We start from the raw sequence: 25,605 nt of genomic DNA, 5'->3' as shown, positions 1-25,605 counted from the left end.
TCTCTCTCTCTGCTGCATTTGGGGTTTTTGTTTGTTTGTTGTTTTGTTTTTAAGATTTATTTATTTATTTGGGAGAGAGAGCATGACCTGGAGGGAAGTGGGCAGAGGGAGAAGGAATCTCAAGCAATCTCCCCACTGAGCACAGAGTCCAATGCAGGGCTCATCTCATGACCCTGGGATCATGACCTGAGCCAAATACCAAGAGTTGGAAGCCCAACCGACTGAGCGACATAGGTGCCCCTCCATGCTGCATTTTGAATAATTACCAAACTATGTCTTTCTGTTCATTAATGCTTTATCTAAGTTTAATCCATATATTTAACATATCAAATTAGGTTTTATATGATTTTAAAGACTGTACTTTTTGTTTTTAGAAATTCTATTTGGATCTTTTTCAAATATCCCTCTTCTAGTTCATAATGGGTTCTCTTCCCTATGGCTTCCATGCTATTTTAATTATTTAAAACATCCTTATTTAAAGTCTCTTTGGATTATCCCACTATCTCGATATTTTAGGATCCATCATTTCCTCATGTGATTTATAATTTTTATTGTGAGCTTACCTTACCAGGTTTTATTCCCTCCTGGGAAGGTGGAAATTGTGGTAGTCTTGCCATGGAGAACTTTGCAAGTGTTTCTTGCTGGCGCTCTAGGAATTTCTCTGGTCCAGGATCCATTTTACATTAATTTATACCCCAGAGAAAAGTCCTGTAGTGAAAATGCATGTAGTGAAAATTATAGCCCACACCCACAGCTTGTGCAGGCAAGCCTAGTTTTTAAATTTCTCATAGAAGACTTTTTATCCACCCATAGCCCAAGGCAGAAAAATACATTCAGGTCACTCCCCGGTGCTGGTGGGAAGAATCCTTCTAGTGCTATTACTTAAGGGCTCTGACTTTATGTTAGTTCAACTTCTCTACCTCACACAGGCCTAAGGCCACATCTCTTGGCCTTATTTGGGTGTTCAAACCCAGTTCCTTTGGCCTTAAAGCCCCTCTCCAATCTGATATCCCTCTTAACACTGATGACATCAGTTCATGAGATTTGTGTTCTGGCTTTCATTTCCCTTTCCATTTGTGACACAAAGGGCATTTCTTTCTTTCATTCTCTTGCTCGCTTTCTTTTTCCATTCCTTTCTTTCCTCTTTTCTTTTCTTTACAGCTCCATTATATATTTAAAGGTTTAGCTAACTCTGACACAATGGGGAAAATGAGAGGTAAGGGACATTCAACAATCTCTCTTAAATAACACTGGCTCCTTTGACACTCTGAAGTGCTCTGCTACTCCCTGAGATCAATCTTTTGGCAATAGTGATTTGAAGCAATCCTATCCTAGGTCTCTCTTTCACTGTGACCAGACTGAAATGAGGCCTCGTGTTTCATCGTGTCCTCACTGCCCACCACATGCCCTGCATTCATTCTTCCAAATGCTGTGCTAGTAGTAAAAAAGGGGGACGCAAGAGAGTAGGTGGCTTCCCGGGCAAGCTCCCAGCTATGCATCAAAGGCAAATGCTTGTCAAAGAAACAGCACCTCATTTCAAGCCAGAGTGGCCACTACAGACCTGGCAGGGTGCCGTGGAACACTTTGTTTCCTCTTGTCTCTCCTTTCTATTTTCCTGTCTCCAACCACTGCTACAGCCCAGACTGGCAGATCTCAAAAGTAACTACTCTCATAGTATAAAAACTTCCAAGTACACCTAATTGAAGACCTCGTTTCTCATTTGTGTCAGTCAGGATAGGTTGGGTTAACCTGTACTGACAGAAACCCAAAAGTAAGTGGCCTAAAACAACCAGATTTCTTCCTTCTCGTCCACATGACTGTCATCGTGGTGACATGTATCAATTTCCATGGTCCAAAGAGGGTCCCCTGGCCACGCCTCACCTCAAGAGTGCAGGTACTAATCCTACCACATGCTAGAGAGGAGGACTGGAAATATTTGGGAAACAGAACTACGATTATCACACCACTCTATCCTCTAACAACTTTCTTTGCCTAAGGACAGAGATCCTTTGGGGGCTACTCTTGTGATCACTGCAGAGAAGCCATGAGGCAGCGCTAACTCTGTAGAGAGGTTGCTGCCGAGAAGAGCACCATGGCAGCCCTTGGCAACTAATTATGCTTTGACCTGCTCTGACCAACTGGGCGCCGGAAAGGGCATATGCCATGTATTATATATATCTTCTACATGTAGGAACTGTTGTAGCTTATTTGAATCAGAGACCCTCCACAAGGCTAGACTTTTCTTTTTTCTTAGACTAACTTTTTCACAAAAACAGTGATATTTCCTTCTCAGAACTACAAAGTCATAGGATTTTATGGCTTATGGGTCACTTTAGTTGGATTTTCTGAGACGGAATGATTAATCTCCTCATTTTATATATGCTCAAACTAAGACTAAGAGAAGAGGTAACATTAGGTTTTCCTCAGTTTGCTCATCTACCAAACGGAACTAATCATATATACCTTGTAGGTTTATTGTGAAAGGGACAGATGTAATATACATATAATGTAAGCATGATGTGAGTACTCAGCAAATGTTCATTCCCTTTCCAGGTCAGAGACATGGGAGATCAACGGGGTATAGATTGACTGGGGACTTCTTTACAAAAGAGATGTGTCTTGAACTAGAGGCATTTCACTGAGTATAAAACATTGACTTAAAATCAGCAACAGCAATAACAACAACAAAACAAGATATACCCAGTTCTTAAAAGGGCATTACTACTTCCAAAATAAAAAGTGTAAAAAATAGTATTACTGTGTACAAGTTTCCTTACAAATATTAACTCGCTGAAGCCACAGGGTAACTGTATGAGATAGGTGCCATTGCTGTCATGATTTTACTGGTGGTGATAGTGGAGCACAGAGAGGTTAAGCTATTGGCTGAAGGTCACACAGGGATGGACACACATAATCAGCCTGGCTCCGAAATCCATGCCCTTAGCTGATAGAGTTTCCTAATGCAGCAAATAAAGTCTATTTGGAACTACAACTGCACGTGAAGAACTTGTCATTTCTATAAGTGGTGTGTGGCATCCCCAAAAAAGCTGGAATGTGGCACACTCTTCCTTCTCACCATCACCTCCTGATATGGTGGGAGGCGTGTCTCAGACACGCTGTGATCCTGGTGGCTGATGAGCTGGAAAGCAGCAGTGTCGTTTTGAAACCCATATGTCACTTTTCTTTTAACATCTGAGTTTCCACAAGTTCTTATCTACAGATGGCTATGAAATTTACAGACTTTTTTAGTACCTATTAAGTATTTTATGCAATCTTTAATACCTTGCATCACAACCAGAGCAAGCATACTGCAATCCTATTTATTGGTTTAGCAGCCTAAGTACACTGTAACAACTGGGCTGGAATTTTAATTTATTTCACAGGTTAGATATACTCAGTCTTCCTTTTAACTCTACAAATGCTACAACTTTTGATCTAATTTCAGTGAGCTGCACAAGTAAAGGTACTATGAAAATAATAATTATCTAGAGTTTAGCCAGATAATTCTGTATCCAATTCTCTGTTAGGTCTTTGTCAAAAGCAAGGAGTCCTCTGTTCATTTCCTTGTGCACTTGGTTTCATTTCTGAAATCATTTCTAGATGGTTCTAGATAGATATTTTGTGGAGTCATTGGGAAAGTAAACATCTAAACAATAACATCTCAGAATCACATAAAAACCAAGAGATATTAACTGAGCTAAACTGCCCAAGTTCAGAGACCTTCCAATGAGAATTTCTACCAGAGGAGATCACTGAATAAGTAGTCTGTGACATTCCTTTATTTGCATAAACACTTAACCCCAGTGAAGTTGGTGACTCTTCCCAAAGAAATTAAAAGTGAAAGAAATATATGGGAAGAGAGCTAGAGGGTATTTACCACCACTGTCTAAAAAGGAAATGTTAAATAAACAAAACACAGCCAGCCCCTCCAAAAAAAAAAAAAAAACTCAGAAAGCTCCTCCTTAATCAACATGCAACCAATTAATTTTAATTAGACCACAAGCCCCTCCTGCTTACCTCCCAGTGGTTGAGGGGTTAATGGAATTAGGGAGGACTACCAGGATAGCTGATGAGTGATTCTTGCATGAATAATAATTCCTGAGTGGGAGTGAGATGTGCTACTTCCCTCCCCATCTCAAGGTACTTCAGGCTCAACTGGATATAAAAATTAGACAGTGTTCTTTCTGCTTCATACATCACCCAACAGAACACAGCTGGCTGTTTGGCTCCAGGGCAAACACATTTGAATAGACAAAAATACAGGCTATGTTAGGGTAACTTGACTGAATTGCCCTTCAACCAGAATGTTTTCTTATTCATTCATTTATTTATTTGTTTATTTATTTGACAAGGTAGGAGGGCTTTGAAGAGTTCAATTCCCAAAACACCCCTTTTTCAATAAGAACCATTTCTACCCTGAAATCTTGTTTTATCATTGATCAGTATAACCACATCATCTTCACTGATAGGAATCTCAAAACGACAAGAGAGCTGCTGGGCTCTGAATTTAAGAAGGCTTCATTCAAAGTGGCAACAATCCAGGCTTATTCAACATACTTCCCCATTCTTTTTTTCCAACTTCTGGGAATCATCATTGCTTTACAGGCCTAATGCCGATCTATAAAGTTATAATCTCCTGTAAAGCCTATGAGAAGTGTCCCTGTAAGAGCCACCTGCCCCTCTTTGGGTTGTGGAGAGCTGCCCTGCTCATTTAGGGACAGCTTGATCTGCTGCCAAGTTTAAGATTTTACTGGCTGATCATTGTTCAAAAGTAAACACAGGGTTTTCAGAGGGAGGGGGAGATGAATGCTGGAAGATTAAAAACCAGGAGAAATGGAGGCATAAAAAGGAAAAAAAAATAGGCCTTTGGAATTGGAATTTCAGTGCTCCTGCCTTTTCTTTCCTGTAGCCAGGATGAGTAAAGAAACAAATCTCCCATTTTATCAAATCACAACACAACTCAATGGAAAATAAAAGAATTTACCAGCCCTGCTCCCAGGACTTTGTAGGAGAGAACGCTAATGGATTGGCCTTACAGACTTCACTAGAATCAGATTAAAGAGATGAAAGAAATAACAGGGGGACAGACTCTACCAAAACAACAACAAAATTCTTTTCCCCAACTATGATGAAATTGACTCTGGTCTTATGCAAAAATGTATTTGATAAGAGTTCTGATGCTTCAGGGCATGTGAACCATTGCTAAAATACCTAAGACAAAGGGAGAAATTGTGGGTTCCTCCCACAAAGAGAATACTACTGTAAGAGCTACATAATTAAATTTAGATACATATTAAGATCCTAAATTTTAACTTTAAAAAGAGCAAAGTTTTTTCTTTTTAAAAATAATCTATGGGTGATTTCTAAAACCCACACAATACTTCTGTACTTTGAATGTTGTCTGATATTAGAAGAGTTTGCTCATTTTTTCACTCTGGGGCATGTGTGCGTGTGTGTTTGTGTGTGTGTGTGTGTGTATGCGTGCGCGTGCGCGTGCGTTACACACACGTACACACTTTAATGGATACTTTCTGTGTACAAAAATTACATTGTCTTTGCATAAAAGCACATATAGTTTTAGCAAAATTACCAGCTTAATGAAATCCACTTACTAAAAAAAAAATTTTTTTGAAATTCACTTTTATGTTCTTCCTTCCCTGCCACTTTAAAAACTTCACCCCTAAATAAACTGGTATTGACACCTCAAAATAAAGACAAACCATGAGTGTTTTGATTGCATAACTATCTTGTTCCTTCTGATCGTGACAGGTGGTCTAAAAGCCTAAAAAAGTCTCTTATGTCCGTGAATGAGTTTTTGCAGAAGTGTAGAAATTTGGGCTAGAAACTATGTGACAAATAAAAACAAGAGTTTTTCCATGGTGCTCACAGAGTGGAGATTTTCGGAACTGGAAGGTGGCTGAGAGAGTGGATCCAGGAAATTAGAAGGGGGTTGTCTATTGACTCCTGCAAAGAGACAACCTCTGGACGCCTGGAGGATTTGGATCGATTCAGTAATTGGTTTTGAAGGCAGAGGGGGAGGAACCCTGACACCTCCGTTTACTGCAGTGATTCTCAATGGAGAGAATAACAACATGATGCTGGCAAAACTTCATGTGCTTCTACCCATTCCAGAGATTCTAATAGTCTCTATTCAGGAGAACATATGTCTGAACAACAAAATCCTCAGGAACTTTGTCAGGTGGAATCAGAATCACACAATCTGGTTAAGAAGGAGTCAAGGAATCACAGAGCCCATGTCTTTGTGATAAGCATTGCCATGAAGTTCTAGTAAAGGTTGTTAGTATTATTTCTTTAGTCAATGTTCACAGGCACTCATTTGACAGAGCTCTCTATGACCCCTGGCCTTTTGGTTCCACGATTTCAGTGTTGCTAATGCCTACCTTGCCTTTGCTCTCCTTCGTCACTCCTCTGATGGCCTCCATTTTACTGCGCTTAATCTACTGTCCTGAGTCTAACCCTCTTTTAAGACGAGGCTCACAGATCACTCTCCCTAACTCTTCATGTCTGAGGGAAAGCCTTCTCCTTCCTGTTCTCCTGGAATGGCAGGTTCCTGTCTATGCATGTTAGTACCTCCTATACCTGATTTGTTTATTTACTTGCTTATGTTCTCATTATATGCTGAGTTTTGTGAGGTCAGGGAGCAAGCTTCATTTGCCTTTGAAAGCCTCCTCTGGGGGCGCCTGGATGGCTCAGTGGGTTGAAGCCTCTGCTTTTGGCTCAGATCATGATCCCAGGGTCCTGGAATCGAGCCCTACATCAGGCTCTCTGCTCAGCAGGGAGTCTGCTTTCCTTCCTCTCTCTCTGCCTGCCTCTCTGCCTACTTGTGATCTCTGTCTGCCAAATAAATCTAAAAAAAAAAAAAAAGAAAGAAAGAAAAAAGAAAGCCTGCTCTGTGTAGGGTCCAATGCCAAATAAACATCTTCTAAATATTTATGGAAATACTCTAAATTGAAATTCTAAAACAGGCTTTTTAAGGATTTATTCAAAATGACAATTTTGAAAGACACAGCAAAGGAGAGAGAGATGGATGAACTTGAATTATTCACTGATCTTAAGTAATGGCGTGTAGGAAATAAAACTACAAGCTATAAATTATTGTCAAAGCTATACTTAAAAATGGAGTTCAGGTGGCTACCAAACAGAATATTCCGGTGAACGTTAAAGGTAGTCTAAACAGATACTACTGAATTGGATATTTTGTCCTTGGATACATTTGATTTGGCATGGCTTTCATTGTTTTAACAGGTGCACTTTCTGCTATCCCTTGCATCACCAGAGCCACAACAACCTATGGTGTGGGAAGATTTCTGGAATCTCTATGATCCTCTGTCTTTCCTTACTTTTCCTGGCTATGCCAAGCCTGAATTACATGGCTCACCCCACTCTGTGAATTTTGTTTGGGAAGATGTATCACATTGAGTCTAGAGGACAGAAAAAAAGAAAAAGAAAATAGTTGATATTCACTGAGCACCTGCTATGTGCTGCCAGAAATTTCCAAAGAATTCTACATATACCAACAAATGTAAGACTCATGATGACTGTTCAAGATCAATGTTTGCATCACTGGGTAAGGAAACCCAACCTCACCAAGGTGAAGTCACTCTCCTAGAACTACACAACAGGAGGAGGGCACAGACAGAATTGGAACTGAGGCCTGACCCCATAATTCATGTGTGATACCTGTGCCCAATGGCCCCTAGGCCCACTTGTGGACTGGTGCAGGGAGAATAAGGTCCACCACAAAGGGCTGACCCAGAGAATAAGGTCTACCACAAAGGGCTGACCCCTGCTATTGAGATGACACACAACAGAAATATTTAGCTACACTCACAAAAGGAGTTGTATCACAGAGCGAATATATTCATTAAACTGAGACAATAAATCTAGAAAATTGCACATATAAACTTATTCATTTGACAAAATATTTATGTCCTTATCTTCATTGTAGGAGATCAATATTCCTTGACCACTCTTCCTGCAACCTATACTGGGAGAGAGGATTTCATCCCATTCACATTTAATGGAATAACTAACTGAGTGATTTTACTCCCTCCGTGTTATGTTTAATGTGTGTTGTGGTTTGTGATCATTTCCTCTTTTCCCGTTCTTAATATCTTTTTGGCTTAAGTCTCCATTCATTTCCTTCCTCTCTGTTAATAATTTGGAAATTGCTTTTTAATGTGAATAGTTATTATTTTCTCATTCCTACAATAGCAAACTTTTATTCTTCTATTATTATATTTGAGTTTGGGAAGTAATCTTCTAATTCTTCCTATTGTGCTGCAGCTCAACAAGATCAAATATTCCCTCCAGAGTCATTTTCCTATGACCCATCCTTACTCCCAACTCTTAGATTTTGTTGAGATAAACCTTAGTTCTAGGCTATTGGCTTTGTTTTCTTCCACAACAGAATGCCTCTTCTGTTTAAAAAAAAAGAAAAATCTTTAACAAATACATTTTTTTCTGAGACACTTCTCAGCCATTTATATTAACTTACATATTGTATGATTTGCTGGTTAACAAAATTTTCACTTTTCTCCATTTTTGCTTTGTCATCACAAATTAATCATTGATTACTTAAAATATTTTTGTGTATTTTTCCCTAGGTAAATGAGATCTTCATTTAATTTTTCTCCTTTTGTGCTTCTCTTTTTGTTCACTGTTATTTCATGATCTTTGGGCTTCCAGAACTATAAATAAGAACTCTTATACTACTAGAATCCCTTCCTCTATGTAAGTGAATTGTTCTTTTTGGGTAGAAACTTATGTACATTCTCTTTATCCTTTAGAGGTGTGTCTTTTATTTAATTCTGCTTGAGACTACATCAGCTCAGTTCATCTCCTCATTCAAATTCTGCTGAACTCAGAGACATTTTCTTCTGTGGTCTAGGTAAGTAACCCTTTTCCTGTCTCTGGAACTCCCGCTGATTGCACGTTGGTCCTGAAGCTGCCCTTTCTACCTCCTGCTTTCCCCTTCTGGCTTCTGTATCTTGCCTATTTGCGGGATGAGCTGTTTCTTTAGCTGATCTTCCACTCCCACACTTCTGTTTCCAACAGGGTCTATTATCTTCCTCATCCTCTTCCTTCTCCTCTTCTTCTTTAGACCTATTTATTTATGTGGGGGGAGAGATCAAAGAGAGAGTGTCAAGCAGACTTCCACTGAGCACAGAGCCCCATACAAGGAATCGATCTCATGACCCTGAGACCATGACCCTAAGATCATGACCTGAGCCAAAACCAAGAGTCGGACGCTTTAACCAATTTAGCCACCCAGGTGCCTTCAACAGGGTCTATCTTCTTTTTCAAATCCTTTATTGGACTTTTTAAGTCATGGACCATGTTTCCTAAATTCAAAACAGAAGTCCTTTCTTGTGTTCCAACTTTACTCACTTGAGAGCCTAGTGCTTTTTATGAAAGATCTTAATTGACATTTTTTATTATCCCTACCTCAATGAGGGCTGCTTGTTCCAGACAATCAGATTGGTTTTCCCCTCTCAGATTGCTAATGTCTTTGAGTTGTAACCTCTCTTTGTCTCAGTATGTTTTGGGAAGTCCAATTAAGCTGTAAGTTCTTTTGAAGAATAAAAAGTCAGAAAATGGCAACTAGTTCACCCTTTGCCAAGGCTTTCTGCTCCTGGACCACCTAGCAACATGTAACAGCTCTCTCTGAAACTCAGGAACTGGGAGCAACTCCATGCACCCGTGTAACTGCTCCAACCCTTGTCCTCCAGGGCCAGCTGGATGAGGCAAGCCTTTCCGAGATGACAGAAAATTGAATGGTGCAACATTTGCTGAAGAAAATGCTGAAGAAAATGTTGAAGAAATGTCAGCTGACCAGTCTGGCAGGTACAAAATTGTAGACTTCGCTTCAGTCCTCAGGGACAAAGAAGATTTCCTCTACAATGGTACCCTGACTCTTTCCTAGATAGAACTAATCCTGGACCTGCTCTTTCCCTATAAATGAAATCTAAAACCCTCCAGGTCTACCAGCTCCCCCTCATTGATGCCCCATGCTACAGACTAAAATAGCAAGGAATGAGAGCCATATCCATATGTTCTAGTTGCTGTGTTCCCAGAATTTCCTCAGAACATACTCACTGAGCATTCATTATGTGCTGCCAGTGGGACTTGTCAAAATGGAACCATCAGAGGCATTCATAGCTTTATCTGGCACACAATATCTAATGTGTGTTTAAAAAGGCTGTTAAAACTACAGTTAAAAGAACTGAATGGTTCTAGACAATCTGTGAAGATAAATAACACAGGAGGAGCTGAGCTACAAACATTTTTGTTTTATGACATATAAATTGTGCAAACCTTGATTGATATTATGCATTTAAGGGGAACAAAATCACTGAGGTCATTTTAGAATGACTTTTCTGCTTAAGAGGCCTTCAGAGCTAACAAAACAAATTCACTAGCACCACACAGATTCCCAAGAGAACTCCTGATATAATACCTATTATTATCATTCCCGTAACTCTGATGAATCCACAGTCCAGCTTAGGTTAAATGACTTGCCAAAGAAAAAATAAATAGTGGAACCTAAATCTGCCAAAAGCCAACTCCAATATAGCATGAAAATTCCTACCACAGGATCCCCAATAACACTGAATAGTGATGGCGTAGCAAAATGCTAGTTTTAATCTCCTAAAGCAATGGTTCAGTTTCTACAGTGTAACCAATTGATAAATATACTTTAGCAGGGCATGCATTAACTTTCTAATCCAGAGACAGATTTACAAGCAGATTCTTTTCCTTTGAATAACTGTGACTGTACACAAAGTTGGACAATGTAAGGGCAGAAAACCACAAGCATTAATGTCACCTTCGGGTTCCTAAGATCTAGTAGGGAAAAATGGGGAAGGATCACTACCATAAAAGGAAATAAGGAATTACCGTCACTTGTCTTTCTGCAGGAAAGTATACTTAATATGGTAGAAAAGGATGTAGCATTCATCTGGAATCTTATGCGTCCTAACAAATTATATATTTTTTTTCTCTCCCAGCAGGAGAGGAACAATGCTGTCATCAACAGGGGTCAGCCACACACTATTAGTACATGGACTGGTGAAGGGTCCCATTGACATTGGAGCCTCTCTAGGTATAGGGCCAGTTGGCTAGAGTGTTGACGCCTATCAAGGGTTGCCTGGCGTTCAACAGTGCAGCTGCCAAGACATGAGTAATTCTCCCAACCTTTAAGTATGCACAGCTAACCACGTATGTAGAGCTAACCTAACAGTATGCATAGCCAATTCAACTTGAAGAGGGTGTCGTAAGCCTATTATATTGAAGTCCAATAAGCTTACCCAATTAAAGGGCAGTCCCATTAGCCAGGTCATAGTGTTATTTAATTGAGAGTCCTGGTCCCCCAAAGACTTCTGTTTTGGAGAGCTAATTTATGTATTGAGTATACATAAATACACACCCAGCCTTAGGTTCTGCACCTGCAGGGGTCTCCCAGCTACTCTATAGTTGCTCCTTTTCTTGAACGCCTACCTTCCTTACTCTCTCAGCTTCATCATTCCCTAGGCACTTGCTTTCTTATTGGAACACTTCATCTCTAGAAGCATATTATTATTTTCCCAACTCCAGATACCAAATTTATAATAGATTATTTCTAATTCTAACTTCAATTAAGTCTTTTTAAAAAATTCATGCCCGTGCTATTAATTGCTTTACTTTCTTCAAAGAAAAACTCCTTGCACACACCCTATTTTACTCAAATCATTTTACATCATTTCTGAGGGAGCTTCTCTAAAACACCATACATGGGTACAGGACTGCTGAGAGCCAGCAGGTTGAGACTGGGTGAGGTGGGTTAGCTCCCTGCCTCTCCAATTTTATCTAAGCCAACCGTTGCTTCCACATGTGATACTACATGAGCTTGCGGTAAGGAACAGATCATAGTGAGGAAAATCCAAGTGGTTATTCATAGTTTGCTGGTGAGACAGTTTTCCTACAGACTTAACAGAAGAGTCTTGAATCTACAGAAAAGATAATCTCTAGGCTGACCAAATTATTTCCTATATAGAGATGCTATGAGAAATTAAGTGAAAAAAGAAACTTTCCTAAGTTGTCCACTCTAAAACATCAAAGTAAATACCTTATAAGTGCCTTAGGTTTCAGTTCTTTATTTTGTTTTTTAGGTATAAACATAATGTAATTTCTGCAAATTTTTGTCTTTTTTAATTAAAAAAGTCAATTTTTTCATTTTAATTCTGTTTTAACTAACAGTGTTATGTTAGCGTCAGGTGTACAATATCATGATTCCACACTTCCATACAACACCCGAATAGCAAGTACACTCCTTCAGCCCCATCCCCTATTTCACCCATCCCCCCCACCTCCCCTCTGCTAACCGTCAGTTTGTTCTCTATAGTTAAGAGTCTGTTTCTTCCATAAGAGTCTCTTAATCTCACAAAACAGAGGGTTGCCTGGGGGAGGGCGATATGGAGAGGGTGGTCGAATTATGGACATTGGGGAGGGTATGTGCTATGGTGAGTGCTGTGAAATGTATAAGCCTGATGATTCACAGACCAGTAACCCTGGGGCAAATAATACATTATATGTTAATGAAAAAAAAAAGTATGTTTCTTGTCTTGCCTCTATTTTTCCCTATTATCATTTGTTTGGTTTCTTAAATTCCTCATATGAATGAAATCATGTATTTGTCTTTCTCTGCTTGACTTAGTTCACTTAGCTTTGAACCTTCTAGATCCATTCTGTTGTTGTGAATCACAAGGTTTCATTCTTTTTTATGGTCGAGTAATATTTCATTATATATACACTCACATCTTTTTTACCCATTCATCTACTGATGGACACTTGGATTGCTTCCATACCTTAGCTATAATATATAAAGCTACAATAAACACAAGGGTGCATATATATTTTCATATCAGTGTTTTGTATTCTTTGAGTGAATACCCAGTAGTGGGGTTATTAGATCATATACTAATTCTATTTTGAATATTTTGAGGAATATCCATACTGTCTTCCACACTGGTTGCACCAGTTTACATTCCGACCAACTGTGTACAGGGGGTTCTTTTTCTCCACATCCTTGCCAACACTTGTTCTTTCTTGTGTTTTTGATTTTAGTCATTCTAACTGGCATAAAGTGATATCTTATTGTGGCTTTGATTTGCATGTCCTCGATGATGAGGGATGTTGAACATCTTCATGTGTCTGTTTAACCATTAGTCTTCTTTAGAGGAATGTGTGTTCATGTCTTCTGCCCATTTGTTTTTTAGGTGTTGAATTTGAATAAGTTCTTTATAGATTTTGGATATTAACCCTTCATCAGATATGTGACTTACAAATATCTTCTCCCATTAAATAGGTTGTCTTGTTTTATTGATTGTTTCTATTGTTGTGCATAAGATTTTATTTTGATGTAGACCCAACAGTTTATTTCTGATTTTGTTTCCTTTGTCACAGGAGACAAATCTACAAAAATGTTGCTATGGCCAACATCAGAGAAATTACCACCTGTGTTCTGTTCTAGGACATTTATGGTTTCAGGTCTCACACTTAGGTCTTCAACCTGTTTTGAGCTTATGTTTGTGTAGGATGTAAGACAGTGGTCCAGGTTCATCCCTTTGCATGTTGCTATTCAGTTTTCCCAGCATCCGTTGTTGAAGAGACTGTCTTTTTCCCTTTGTATATCAGTGCCTCTTTCATCAAAGATTAACTGACAATGTAATTGTGGATTTACTTCTAAGATCTCTACTCCGTTTTACTGAACAATGTGTCTATTTTTGTTCCAGGAACACACTGTTCTGATGACTACAGCTTTGTAGTATATCTTGAAAACTGGGATTGTGATACCCCCAGTTTTGTTCTTCTTTTTCAAGATTGTTTTGGCTATTTGTTGTCTTTTGTGGATCCATACAAATTTTAGAATTGTTCGTTCTAGATATGTGAAAGATATTGTTGGTATTTTGGTAGGGATTGCATTGAATCTATAGATTGCTTTGGGTAGAAGAGACATGTTAACAATACTTGCTCTGCTAATTAGTTTCTTATTTACAAAAAAATTCTTTCATGGTTTATTTTATTTTCATACATTATCTTTTCACTTTTCTACATCTTGTTACTTGACATCTTACAAAATGTTTTTCTGGTATTTTTCTATAAGTTGGTAACAATGATTTATAAAATGAGAAGAAAGAGGAAGCTAAATGCTTATGTATATCTGTATTCATACAGATATATAGATATAGATATAGATATACATATACAGATATATATATACACACAGATATACATATACAGATAGATATATATATCTGTGTATATACACAGATATACATATACAGATATATATATATATATATATACAGATATATATATATGCAGATAACATGCACATATATATAGAATTAGAAATCTATGTATGGTGATCATATAGTCCTAAATAAATCATAAAAGATTTTGAAGAATAATTTTTTATCATACCTATTACTACACTGATCTAACATTTCATATTTCTCAAAGTCACTTAAGATTTTAACCATTGCAAAATTGAGGTAGGACAGATGTTAAACTTAATTTAAAAAGGTGTAGGTAGAGACAGTGATCAAACTCAAAGTCCTAAAATTACTGACAGAAATAAAATAGCGCTTGAGTTCCTGTCTCTTTACGTCAACCTCCTTGCATAAATATATAATATTGGGTAAAGAAACACATAGTCGTAAATTACTACAGGCCACATTGCCCTTACAGTTAGAGCTGACCAAGAGGTAAACTGGCAACGGTTTAATTATTCTTTGGGGATCTTCCCCGGTCTGGTCACATCACCCAGATCTTCCCTTAATTCATTCCTTTTCTATTTTCTAAACTATGGTGCAAAGCCTCCATGCCCACAACCACTACGTTTGTTTCTTTGTCTGAAGGCTTTGTCCTATGCCAGCCTCAGCTCCCTCCACAGTTTCCACTTGTCTCCATCAAGGCAGCCCCAAGCCCCCAAGGCAAGGACTCCGCCCTACTCCCAAGCTCCTAGACCTGAGGCACTGTGCATAAAACTGAAAAAAAGCACCTCATATTTGCTGAGAGACCATAGATCCATCTTTCTTTCCCAGGTAACACTGTGTGCTTTCCAGTGAGGGATCATCTGGAGATAATACCTCTGCTTTTCAAATTCCCAAAGGTGGATTTTCATGTAATACAATAGAAAACATAGCAAGGCAGCCCAGTAGACCCAAGGTCAGGGCCAAAGGATTCCCTTGCATCCTACACTGCCTCACCCTCCCTAGACAGGGAGAGGGGGCTTTGCCTCAATGTATGAACCTAGGAAGGTTCCAGGAATATGACCTGTTGGGAATAGGATGCTCCCTCCTTCTCTGCCAGCATTTCCTGGTGAGGTTAGATCTCTGACAGGTTGTCCATGTGCCTCTCCAGACCCTCTTAATATAAGTGTGCTAAATAATTATGTACCACAATCCCACTTCACAGACTGCAGCCTTACCTCTGCCTCCATTACCAAGAGCAGTCATACAGATCCCAGAGCAGAAGTGGGGAAGAGGAGAGATTCACGTGTCACTTTATTGGCACGGAAATCCTTTCTGTGTTAATAAGTATTTTTCAATATACAAAGATAGAAATTAAATGGGAAGCTAATTGAGGCCAACCATTATAAAAATACGTTTGGCGCGAGCATGGAAACATTTATCTCATGGAAGTGAATAACTCGTTGAGGGGTTTTTACATGCCTGACTTATGTACCTGATCCCAGAAAAGCCAATACATAAAATTCCTAGTTTTAGAAACATCAATAAATGTAAATACACAAATCTTAAGAGATGGGCTAGTCAGAAAATCTAATAGACTTAACACATATTTTACCTGTGTTGATTGATTCCAAAGCTACTGAATATATATACATTTTTACCTGTATCAATTGATAGAGCACCATTTTTTTAAGAACAGGCATCCCAGGGAATAATACCAACCTATGATGCTATTAGCCCACAGGACAAACACAGATCCTACTGCACAAAGTTCCTGAGGCACCTTTCTCCGAAACACAAAGGAGGCCAAGGTCAGCCTTGGACTAGTCATGGCTGCTCATATATCCTTTATAGAAGAATATTCTGTGCTTTGGCCTAGCTTTGGTATCTTAACAGCTCTAAAGGTTTAGAGTGGTCTGAGCTCTATTCTGGAAACTTAAGGAATTCACAAATAAAGTGAAGAAAGACCCTGTACATCTACCCACAGAGTCATAGGTCATCAGCTCTTTTTCAAGTTTACCAGATATTGTAATCAATTAATTTGAATCATTGGAAACTAGTATGCCTATTGCAGCGTTATCTTGACATTTACTCTTTTTAAAACACAACGATGTTGGCCTATAGAATCAAGAAGACCCCACTCCATGCCTCAACCAAGTCACTGATTGGATACAGAACCTTGAAAAGATCATCTAGCCTCTAAAACTCTTAGTTTATTTATATGTAAAATGAACCTAATAACAAAAGTTACCTTATAGAGAAAGGATTAAATAGGTATACTTATTACAGTGCTGGATAAATACAAATGTTAATAATTATTACTAAACAGTTCAATTATCCTGACCCTGCTCAGTTTCTCCACAGGAGTGGGTATTCTGTCTTCCTTGGTGGTAGGCACTATAATCCTTCTCTTAGATTATTTGCAAAAGTGAACATTAACAGGTAAGCTCATCTTATCCACAGATTTCAACTAGAATATTCTTCCTTCCTTTTTACCCAACTCACTTTCTTGTTTGAGTATTATGTTCCAAAATTCTGTCCTTTGGGGTTGAATTTTTCCATGCATGATCTCAGCCAAAAGGTGATTTTTTTTTTTTTGTAATGTTGAATCAAATTCACTCTGTCTACTTTTGAATTAGAAGCAGATGAAAGTAACTTATTTTATTTTTCTGCCTGAAAGAAATATAGGGTTGTTTTTGTGCCCAGATAATTCACTAATAGCTGAAAGTATCCAAGTACCTCATCCTCACTCAGGAAGTCTCCTGGCTAATTATGAAAATATTAATTAAGTTAGGAGCAATTGAAAAAAGTGACTTCTGAGCCTGCTCAATGCAAACCGGTATTAAGTTACTACTGTATTCGTGTGGGGTCAGGTTTCAGAAACATCTGGGAAAAGATTCCCATCAAATATAACCATGGCTTTATGATCTTCTTTCTCTAGGGAAAGAGATAGGTATCCTACTGTCAGCATACTTGATCTTTGGAAATGACTCAAAAGTTAAGTTTGTCCAAAACCATTCAGAAGTATGCCAAAACTCTTTCATAATGTATTGGTTCTGTGTTCTGGAGATTGTCCATTTGCCCCTCTGGACCTACTGTCCAATATTCCCAGTCTTCTCTGTACCCGGGGAGGCTGACCATTCTGGACGGCATCCATGAATTCATTTGCCCTAGGGCTTTTTAGCTGGTTTCAGCCCAAGTGCAGCAGAGGTATAAGCTGAGAGGGTGAGACGAACATGAATCTGGGAATGCATCCCCTGCTCCATTTATGCTAAGTTGCTGTAGGCTGGCTACATCCCTCTACCAAAGACTCCTGTCCTAATCCTATTTCCTTGTGGTTACTTTATATGGCCCTGGATCGTCATGCCCTCACCTCACTCCTTTGCCTCTTGTAGGCCTTGGGGTGGGAATAATATCCTGACATTAATAGCTCGGCCCACCCCTTATTGGTTTCCTTAAACTTCACTCATGCTATTAAATTTGTCTCTATATTCAACTTCTAAAATTATCCATTTTGACTATGTCATATCATACTTAGTGTTAAAAGCTTTTAAGCCCATTCAGATTTTATTCTCTCTGCCTAGCAAACCATTCCCTGCCTTACCGGCCTGGAGAACACCCATTTATCTTTTGACACGTGGCTCCAAAGACAGCTGTTCTGTGAAGTCTTTTCCTCTAGTCTTCCAGACAGTGAAGCATGCCCTTCTCTGAGCTACAGTTTTGAGCCAGGTAGCCTGGATTCTAACACTGGCTCCGCCATTCACTGGTTGTCTGCCATGATACTCTTCTAAGCCTCAAATTTCCTGTCTCTGTAAAAAAGAGACAATAATAGTGACTTTTCATAGAATTATTATGAGAGTTAAATTAGTTAATACTTTTAATGTTCTCAAACACTACCTAGAACATTTGAATCAATAAACATTACTGTTGCAGCCATTGTTATTATTACCCTTAATCTATGTCATTAGACTGTCCATGCTACTCAGTTTCAGTCTCTCTGGCCCTGGACTAGCACTAGTGGGTTTTCAGGTAAGTTTTACTTAATCTTGGGAACAATAGGTCTTGTACTGAACATTCTCTTTTCTGGGAAGCTGCCCATTTCCAAGGAGGGAGACACTGAAAGCTGGGTGTGGTGTAAAATTCCATTTCAACTTTTTTATGGACTTGCATTTCAAGAGAAGTAAAGAATTGGGGCACTGGAATTATAAACACTTTGGATTCTCTGGGACGAGCTTGCTTTCAGGTTAAAAAGTTACAACAAACTAAATGACATTGAAAAAAAGATATTTCCAGGATGTCCAGTATATGATACTGTACTTTAGAAACACATGGAGAGTTGGAGAGAATCCAGGATATACAATGCTTCAAAGTAACCAACATAGGGGAGACTTAGAGAAAATGCTTTCTGGTTCTCCAGAAGCCAACTTTTCAGGAAAATGATTGGTAACCTATCCATTGTCTGAAATGAGAAAATTTGAGAGTCACCTCTACTCCTTAGAGGTTCCTGCTAGTCACAGGCTGGTCGGCAACAGATAAAACTCATTCATAGGAAATTGATTTGCTGGACAATGTGACAAATTTATTACTGAAGTGAAAATTAAATGTTCAGGTAAGTGAACTATGCTTGTAAGTTGGAACCAAGTGAGATCCTCAACTCTGCACTACATATTATATTCCATTTCTGGAATATTTACAACCCCACACAGATTTTCTGAGGTCCTTTGTTTCATGGCCAGACATCTCCATCACAATAGCCTTGGTTGTCCAGAAATCAAGTCCAGCCCTTCTGATGAAAGGAAAATTTTATATTAAGTAGAGAAAGAATGAATAGAAGCTAATTACAGACTGTTTCCTACCATTCATGAGGTGATTCACTAGGAACTTCATATGCATTATTACATTCATTAATTATAATCACATTAACGATAATCTTATGACTTTCCTTATTATAACTTTCATTACACAAACGAAGAAACTGAGGCCCAGGGATAAGTAATTTGCTCTGGGCCACACAGCTAATAAGCTCTACTTTCTTTTTATCACTACTTATATTATTTTTATCTGATCCGAAGTTTCCAACCACAGGCAACACCTCCTTTCCTACCCCCAAGGAGCATTTGGAAATGTGTGAAGCATTTCTATTTTATAGACATTTGCCTGAGTGCCTCTGGTTTTTAGTTTGTAGCCACACATGCCACACATCATGCAATGCATGGGACAGCTCTGCCCAGAAAAAATTCATCTTCCCCAAGCACTTACACACACCCTTTAGAAAAGCGTGGTGATTCAACTCTAGAGGTGGATGATTTCTGCCTAGCAAATAAAGTATTAATTAAGAAACAGTTCATTTGTCTGAGTTTATTTAATCAAATATATCTATCCCCATTATTAAGAATATCTGAATCGAAAACAAGAGAATCTCACAAAATCTTTAATTAGTAGTCATTGCTAGAATTATTCTAATGAGCTTGGTAACATGTCTCTAACTCTGATACCAAAACCATCACATTTTTATACAAATGATTGGTAAATGATCTCATGCAGACCCTACAGTCTGAGGTTTCAACAAATACACCAGAACTTTCACATCACAAAATACTACCTTCTAAAATCATCATTCTGAAGTTGACACACGCATTCCAATAATATGTCCCTCTTATTTCAGATACATTTGCCATTCCTCTCTGCAAATGTTTCCAGAACCTGGTACATTCCTTTCAATACCTTCAAATGTACCCTCTGTGAGGAGTGGTCTAGAGTCAGCTCTCAGTCTGTAACATTCGATTTGATTGAATTAGATAAAAAATACATTGGTCACATCTTGTGACAGGATAGAGATGACAAGGAAGAAAAAAATTTGCAAAAAGATGGATGATCCTTGTGGATAACAAATTTCTTTGCTAAAATTTACATGTGACTATATTTCTCAAACTGACAGTCCCAGGTGCCTTAAAAAAAGTGAAACTGAGGACCTCCTCTAGAGTGGAGCTCCAGAAATGTGTCAAACCTCATTAGAATAGATACATAGAATAATGTTTCTTTAAAAACCTTTACCTGCTGTTGTATCTCTTTAGAAGTCAATTTTATTATGTTATGGTCACACTTTATATCTGTTTACACAATATGCTTCATAGCCTTATTTTAGGGCACACATTTTATTTCCTGAATAAATGGCCTTGAAGTACAAAGTGGTCCCCTCACTCTGACATCAAATGAAATGACGTGAACATTGGCAGTGGCATCAAGGATCTGACAGACTAGAGAGGCAGAACCATTGGGTTGAGCATTGCTCGGGACTCCAACCTAGAACAGGAAACATGTAGGGACAGATGACTTAGCTTCTTTTTAGTTCACCAACCTGCCAGAGTACTTGTAGAAGCTTAGACTACCACACAGTGAAAGGAAAATACCTCTTAAATGTAGCAGATGAGCTGGACGAAAGGAGCAGTGAATAAGCACGGAAAGAGGAGGCAAGAAGCCTATATTCTAGGATACCCTGCAAATTCCCAGTTGTGTTGCTTTGGGCAAATCCCTTGACGTTTCTGAGCCTAAGCCGCCTCAGCTGTAAAAGAAAGACATTCAGCTTGTTAATACCCATCACTCTTTTCACTTACATGTTATATTGTCTTAAAGAACCAGAAGGAAAATTATCTCCTATAAAAGATACAAAAGCTAACAAATTCAGCCGCCTGACTGAAAGAAGCTGTATTAGAGATGCCTTCCAGCTTTAGGAGTCTAGATTCACAACAGAAATGGATTCATGGCATCATAACCCTTCCTTACAAGGGAGGACACGCCCTCCTCTTCTCATAAAGCATCTTATCCCTACTTCACTGTTCACCTTCCCACCAAACTTTATCACTCATTATAACCTGGGTCAGAACTGTTTTGAAATCAACCTAGTTATACATTTCCTTCAAAGTTTCCACTTACAGGGACTCCTTGACTTACAGGAATAAGTCCCAGGGTTCCCCAAATATTAAACCAGGCAGCCCTTCCTTTTGTCTAACGTGGATGTCCCACACCGTGATTTTAAACCCTTTCCCTTTTGAACCCTGACTCACTTTGAATAGAAACACATCCATGTTTCAGTCATCCTCTCAGAGTTTATGATTCATGCTATAGATAAGATGTCCTTGGGAGGAAACCAGAGGTCATTCTTGCTGTCAAACAAAATCTTGGTCAATATTGAAATGAGAACTAATTTGATGTAATCTAAGTTGACAGGAGTAAAAAGAGCTCAGTACTGGAATGAATTCACCAGTGATATCAGAATCAGACTACAACAAAAATACAACCACAGCCTGATGGTAGTTCTAAAGCATTTGGTAACTACATAGAACACCATGAGTGAAGTAACAGAAATAAGAATGCTACGTGGTTGTTTTCTATTTATGACTGAAGAGAGTACCATTTCTTTAAATGTTGTATTTTATAATCAATTACTGTTCTGGTGAAAGACACTTTCCTGTTTTGGGATTAACAAAAGTGCACTTATAGGATTTAACAACAACAACGAAAAAAAAAAACAACAAATTATCGCATCAGTTTATAAATAATTCTACAGAGTTTATTTTATGTGGTCCTTTTCTAGAACAAAGGCAAGATCCCTGCACTCCATCGTGGGTGGTTTATTATATTGTTGGCTTGGTTCCCATACTGTAAGTAAGGAAATGCTATTTAATGATAATTGACATTGTTATGGCAAATGTTTTGATTAGTATCATAATCAAGATCTTGGTTACACAATTATCATTATTATTCCCATTTCATCTTGATAACAAGATGGGTCACTTAGTGATCCCAGAGACCTGTTGACTTAACCATTGATTGCCTGGTGACAAAATCAGAATTGTGGCAACATGGGCAACAGAACTTGAGCAACATGGTGGTAAAGGGACCAATTTATCCCAGTTTGCCTGCAAATTTTACAGTTATAATGTTGAAAGTTTCATAACCTAGGAACTCGGTTAGGCTCAGGCAAACCAGGACAGCAGCTCAGATAGGGTGCTATCTGGCGGAGTTGGAACTGGGTCTAGGACTTAGAAAAGCTGGATCTGATCTGATTCTGTTGCTCTTTATCTGATGGCATCTATCTGACCTGCCTTCAGTTTCCCATCTTTTATAATTTAACCTGTCTTCAAAAAAATATTTCTATAGTAAAACATTGGTCTTAAGAAAACGATAAAGCTATATACAAATAGTAGATCTTTTCATTTTCATCTCACAAACCAGTAGCCCAAAGAGATATGTTCATCTTCCTGAGAGCCATGGATTGTCACAGTTACTGTTTAACATCATTAGGTCCTATGGTTCATTGAGGTGCTGCTTGGGGTAAAGTTTTGGTTTCACAGTTATTAAGCTTACTTAAGGCTCACAGAAAAGTTATTTTCTCTATTTAAATATGAGCGGCTTGTGGATTATGGGGAAAAGTACTGAATTAAGTTCCATCTCTGTCATGTAGTAACAATGTGGCTTGGGATGAATCATCTAACTTTCTTAGCTTCCATGTCCTCATTTGAAAAATAGACAATAACTTGTGCAAAATACGTCTCAGAGAGTTGTTTTGATCATGACACAGTGTATGTAAAAATGTAAAAAGCTATATAGTGATATATAAATATGATGCAAAACATATATTATTATTTATTATTATACTACATATAAAATCATAGACAGCAATTTGAGGATGCATACTAAGAATGTGTCCCTCAACCAAAATACCATGACATTCAAATCCCAGAATGTTTTAAGGAGGAATTATAAACTTGTAGAAACAAAGAATGATAAAGCTGGAAAGAATCTTAAACACTATCTGGTCCAACTCCTGACGTACAGACATGACACTCTGATGCCCTGAAATGCAGAATGAATTCAATTCATTCCCAGCTAATTAGAGGAGAAGCCACACTTGCACTCTAGTCTCTTGATTCTGATTCAAATCTCTTTTACTACACCTCTTGGTTTCCCCTCCCAAGGCCTTCAAAGTTGATGTCTTGGATTTTGTACCTGTGCCTATTTATTTTACACATTTTTATTTCATTCCCTCAGAAATATTAATACCTCTCAGTCTAAGCATCCATCAAGCCAAATCCAATACAAATGGATTGGATGTAAATCTTCAAATATCTGGCCAATAATCAGTCCCTAATATAGAAAGGGTCAAGTGGAAGGCTAGGATGGTCAGCATCTAGCCAGCTTTTCCATGTCCATATCCATGACTTCCTGCATTTTTTCAGTTAAGACTATGGGGTGGGGGGAGATAAAAGGAGGAACCGGGAAATGAGAAGTAGACAGGGGCTGAGCTGGATGCGTACACGTGTGAAACAAAGCAGACTATGTACTGTGTACATATTCGAAATCTCCCTCAGACTGACCTGTCGCGGAGGGTAGTGAAGTACTCCAGGGAACAATGAATACTGTTACGCCAGAAAGAAATTTAAAAAAAAAATTTTTTTTAATTAAAGGAATAGTAGTAATTACTTTAGAGGTGCTCCTCATGGTTTTATTTTAATATGCACTTATTTTAATGTATATTAAAAATTACATAATTAAATCATCAAATTAGTGGGGGGGGGGAGTACTCCAGGGAGACTGTCCGCAGTTCGAAATGGAGCGGGCAGGAAGTTATGCTGACGAGCTGGGGGGAAAGGAATGCCAGAGCTTTTGAGGAAACCTGGAGGGCAGAACCTTCCGCAGACTGGTGCTGAATCAGCAGAGGAAGGGATTTCCATATGCTAGTGTATATTCACAACCCCCTAGAAAGCCTATAAAATAGAAATGCTGAAATTTATCCCCAGTTAGTAGGAGCAAGGGGTTTCTCCATGAGTTTGCATCTGAACAAGTGATTTATAGATATAGGGTCCATAACCTACACTTCAAGCACCACATTCTGTGGCAGCTTTCTAGTGTTTTCTTTACCCCGGCTCTTTCACCCTGCCGCCATGCCTCAATAACACCTTTCACAAAGCCAAGACTCTAGACAGGCTTTCTTTGGATCCTCAAAGGGGAAAGAACACCTGGATGCTTCTCTGAAGACAGGATGAAGCCCCAACCCAGATCTCTATTAGGATGATCAGAAGCACGGCAGTCACCACATAAATGCTCCCAGTGTACCAGGCACTGTGCCAAGGGCTGGACACGCAATCTAGCAGGGGACCCTTATGATAACGCTCCAAGGGGGAGCGCGGCTACATTAGCTTCATTTTATTTCACAGGAAACCTGGTTTTTAAAAGGTAAAGCAATTTGCCCAAGGTCACACATCTATGAAGCAACGGGAAAAAAATGAGTCAAATCCAGCTCTCTTTGACTGCAAACTCCGTGTTCTTAATCCCTGTATTTATTGCTTTTTACCTGTTACTTTTTAGAGAAGGCTTCCTCTCCCTTTAAAATGCAAGTGTCTGTTCTATGGGGCAGGTTTCACGGAAGACTGTCTCTCAGGATCAATTTCTCCCCCAACTGTGTTACCATCCATAACATTTTAAATAACTCAATCATGTTTGCATTATACTCACCAGTTTATAGTCTGGTCTCTCCGGCTCAACTGAGAGCTCCCGGAAGACAGGAGCTACATTTTATTCTACTTTGCATCTCCTTGCCTAGCCGCCAGTATCAACACCGTGAGTAACGGCTGAGTTGAGCATTTAGAAAATGCTATCTTTTAAGGCAAAGTCCCTGTGAAGTATTGTTGTTATTGTTGTTTTCAATGCTGAGCTGGCTTTGAAGAGTATAAAGCTACAATTTGAAAGTGATGGAAATCAAGATGGGTTAATGATTAGAAGTATCTTCCCCTCCATCCCATGAGAGTGAATTTAGAGGAACATTCTTGAAGTTTGAGAGGAAGTTCTTAACTGCAAATGAAATAACATGTGGAATTTATTATGCCAATTATTTATATGAGCTGAAAGTAAAAATAGGAGCAGGAAGGGCTTAGATAAATTCAAAGATGAGAGCTGCATAACAAATTGTTAATAGCAAATTAAACTGGTTCAGGGCACATCCATCATTTTTGCATGAGGGAAAACTGTCCTCTCCTCCTGAAAGGTGCTTTAGTCCCAAGACTGAGAGCTGAATGAGGGGTTAATTGGAATTAGTCAGATTTCATTGGCTGCTTCCATCTGCACATAGACACACACACACACACACACACACTTTACTTTTTTACTTGTATTTTGATCCCCTTTTATGTTGAATGAGAATTGGGCACTAGGGCTAAGCCTTTGAGATTAGTAACAGTAAATCAAGATGTACCTAGGACATAACTGACACTTTGTAAATAGTACAGAACCATAAACTGGAAGATGGAAAATGTGGTTACTTTTCCCGTGGACCACAGAAGACACTTTCATA

The 25,605-nt window shown here is 38.7% G+C and overlaps 1 long non-coding RNA gene across 1 annotated transcript; it reads right to left on the bottom strand.

Annotated features, from left to right (window-relative positions):
* Nucleotides 1-8,804: 8,804 nt before the first annotated feature.
* On the bottom strand, nt 8,805-23,683 carry LOC309864039. Its single transcript, XR_014311350.1, has 2 exons — nt 23,633-23,683; nt 8,805-9,126 (listed from the first exon to the last, which is right to left on the bottom strand). It is a non-coding gene; the product is annotated as an uncharacterized lncRNA (long non-coding RNA).
* Between the last annotated feature and the right edge of the window lie 1,922 nt (nt 23,684-25,605).

This window comes from Mustela nivalis, assembly GCF_964662115.1.
Source record: "Mustela nivalis genome assembly, chromosome: 5".
Classification (NCBI taxonomy): Eukaryota; Metazoa; Chordata; class Mammalia; order Carnivora; family Mustelidae; genus Mustela; species Mustela nivalis.
The sequence above is the reverse complement of the archived record's forward strand: the minus strand, read 5'-3'. Positions and strand labels throughout refer to the sequence as shown.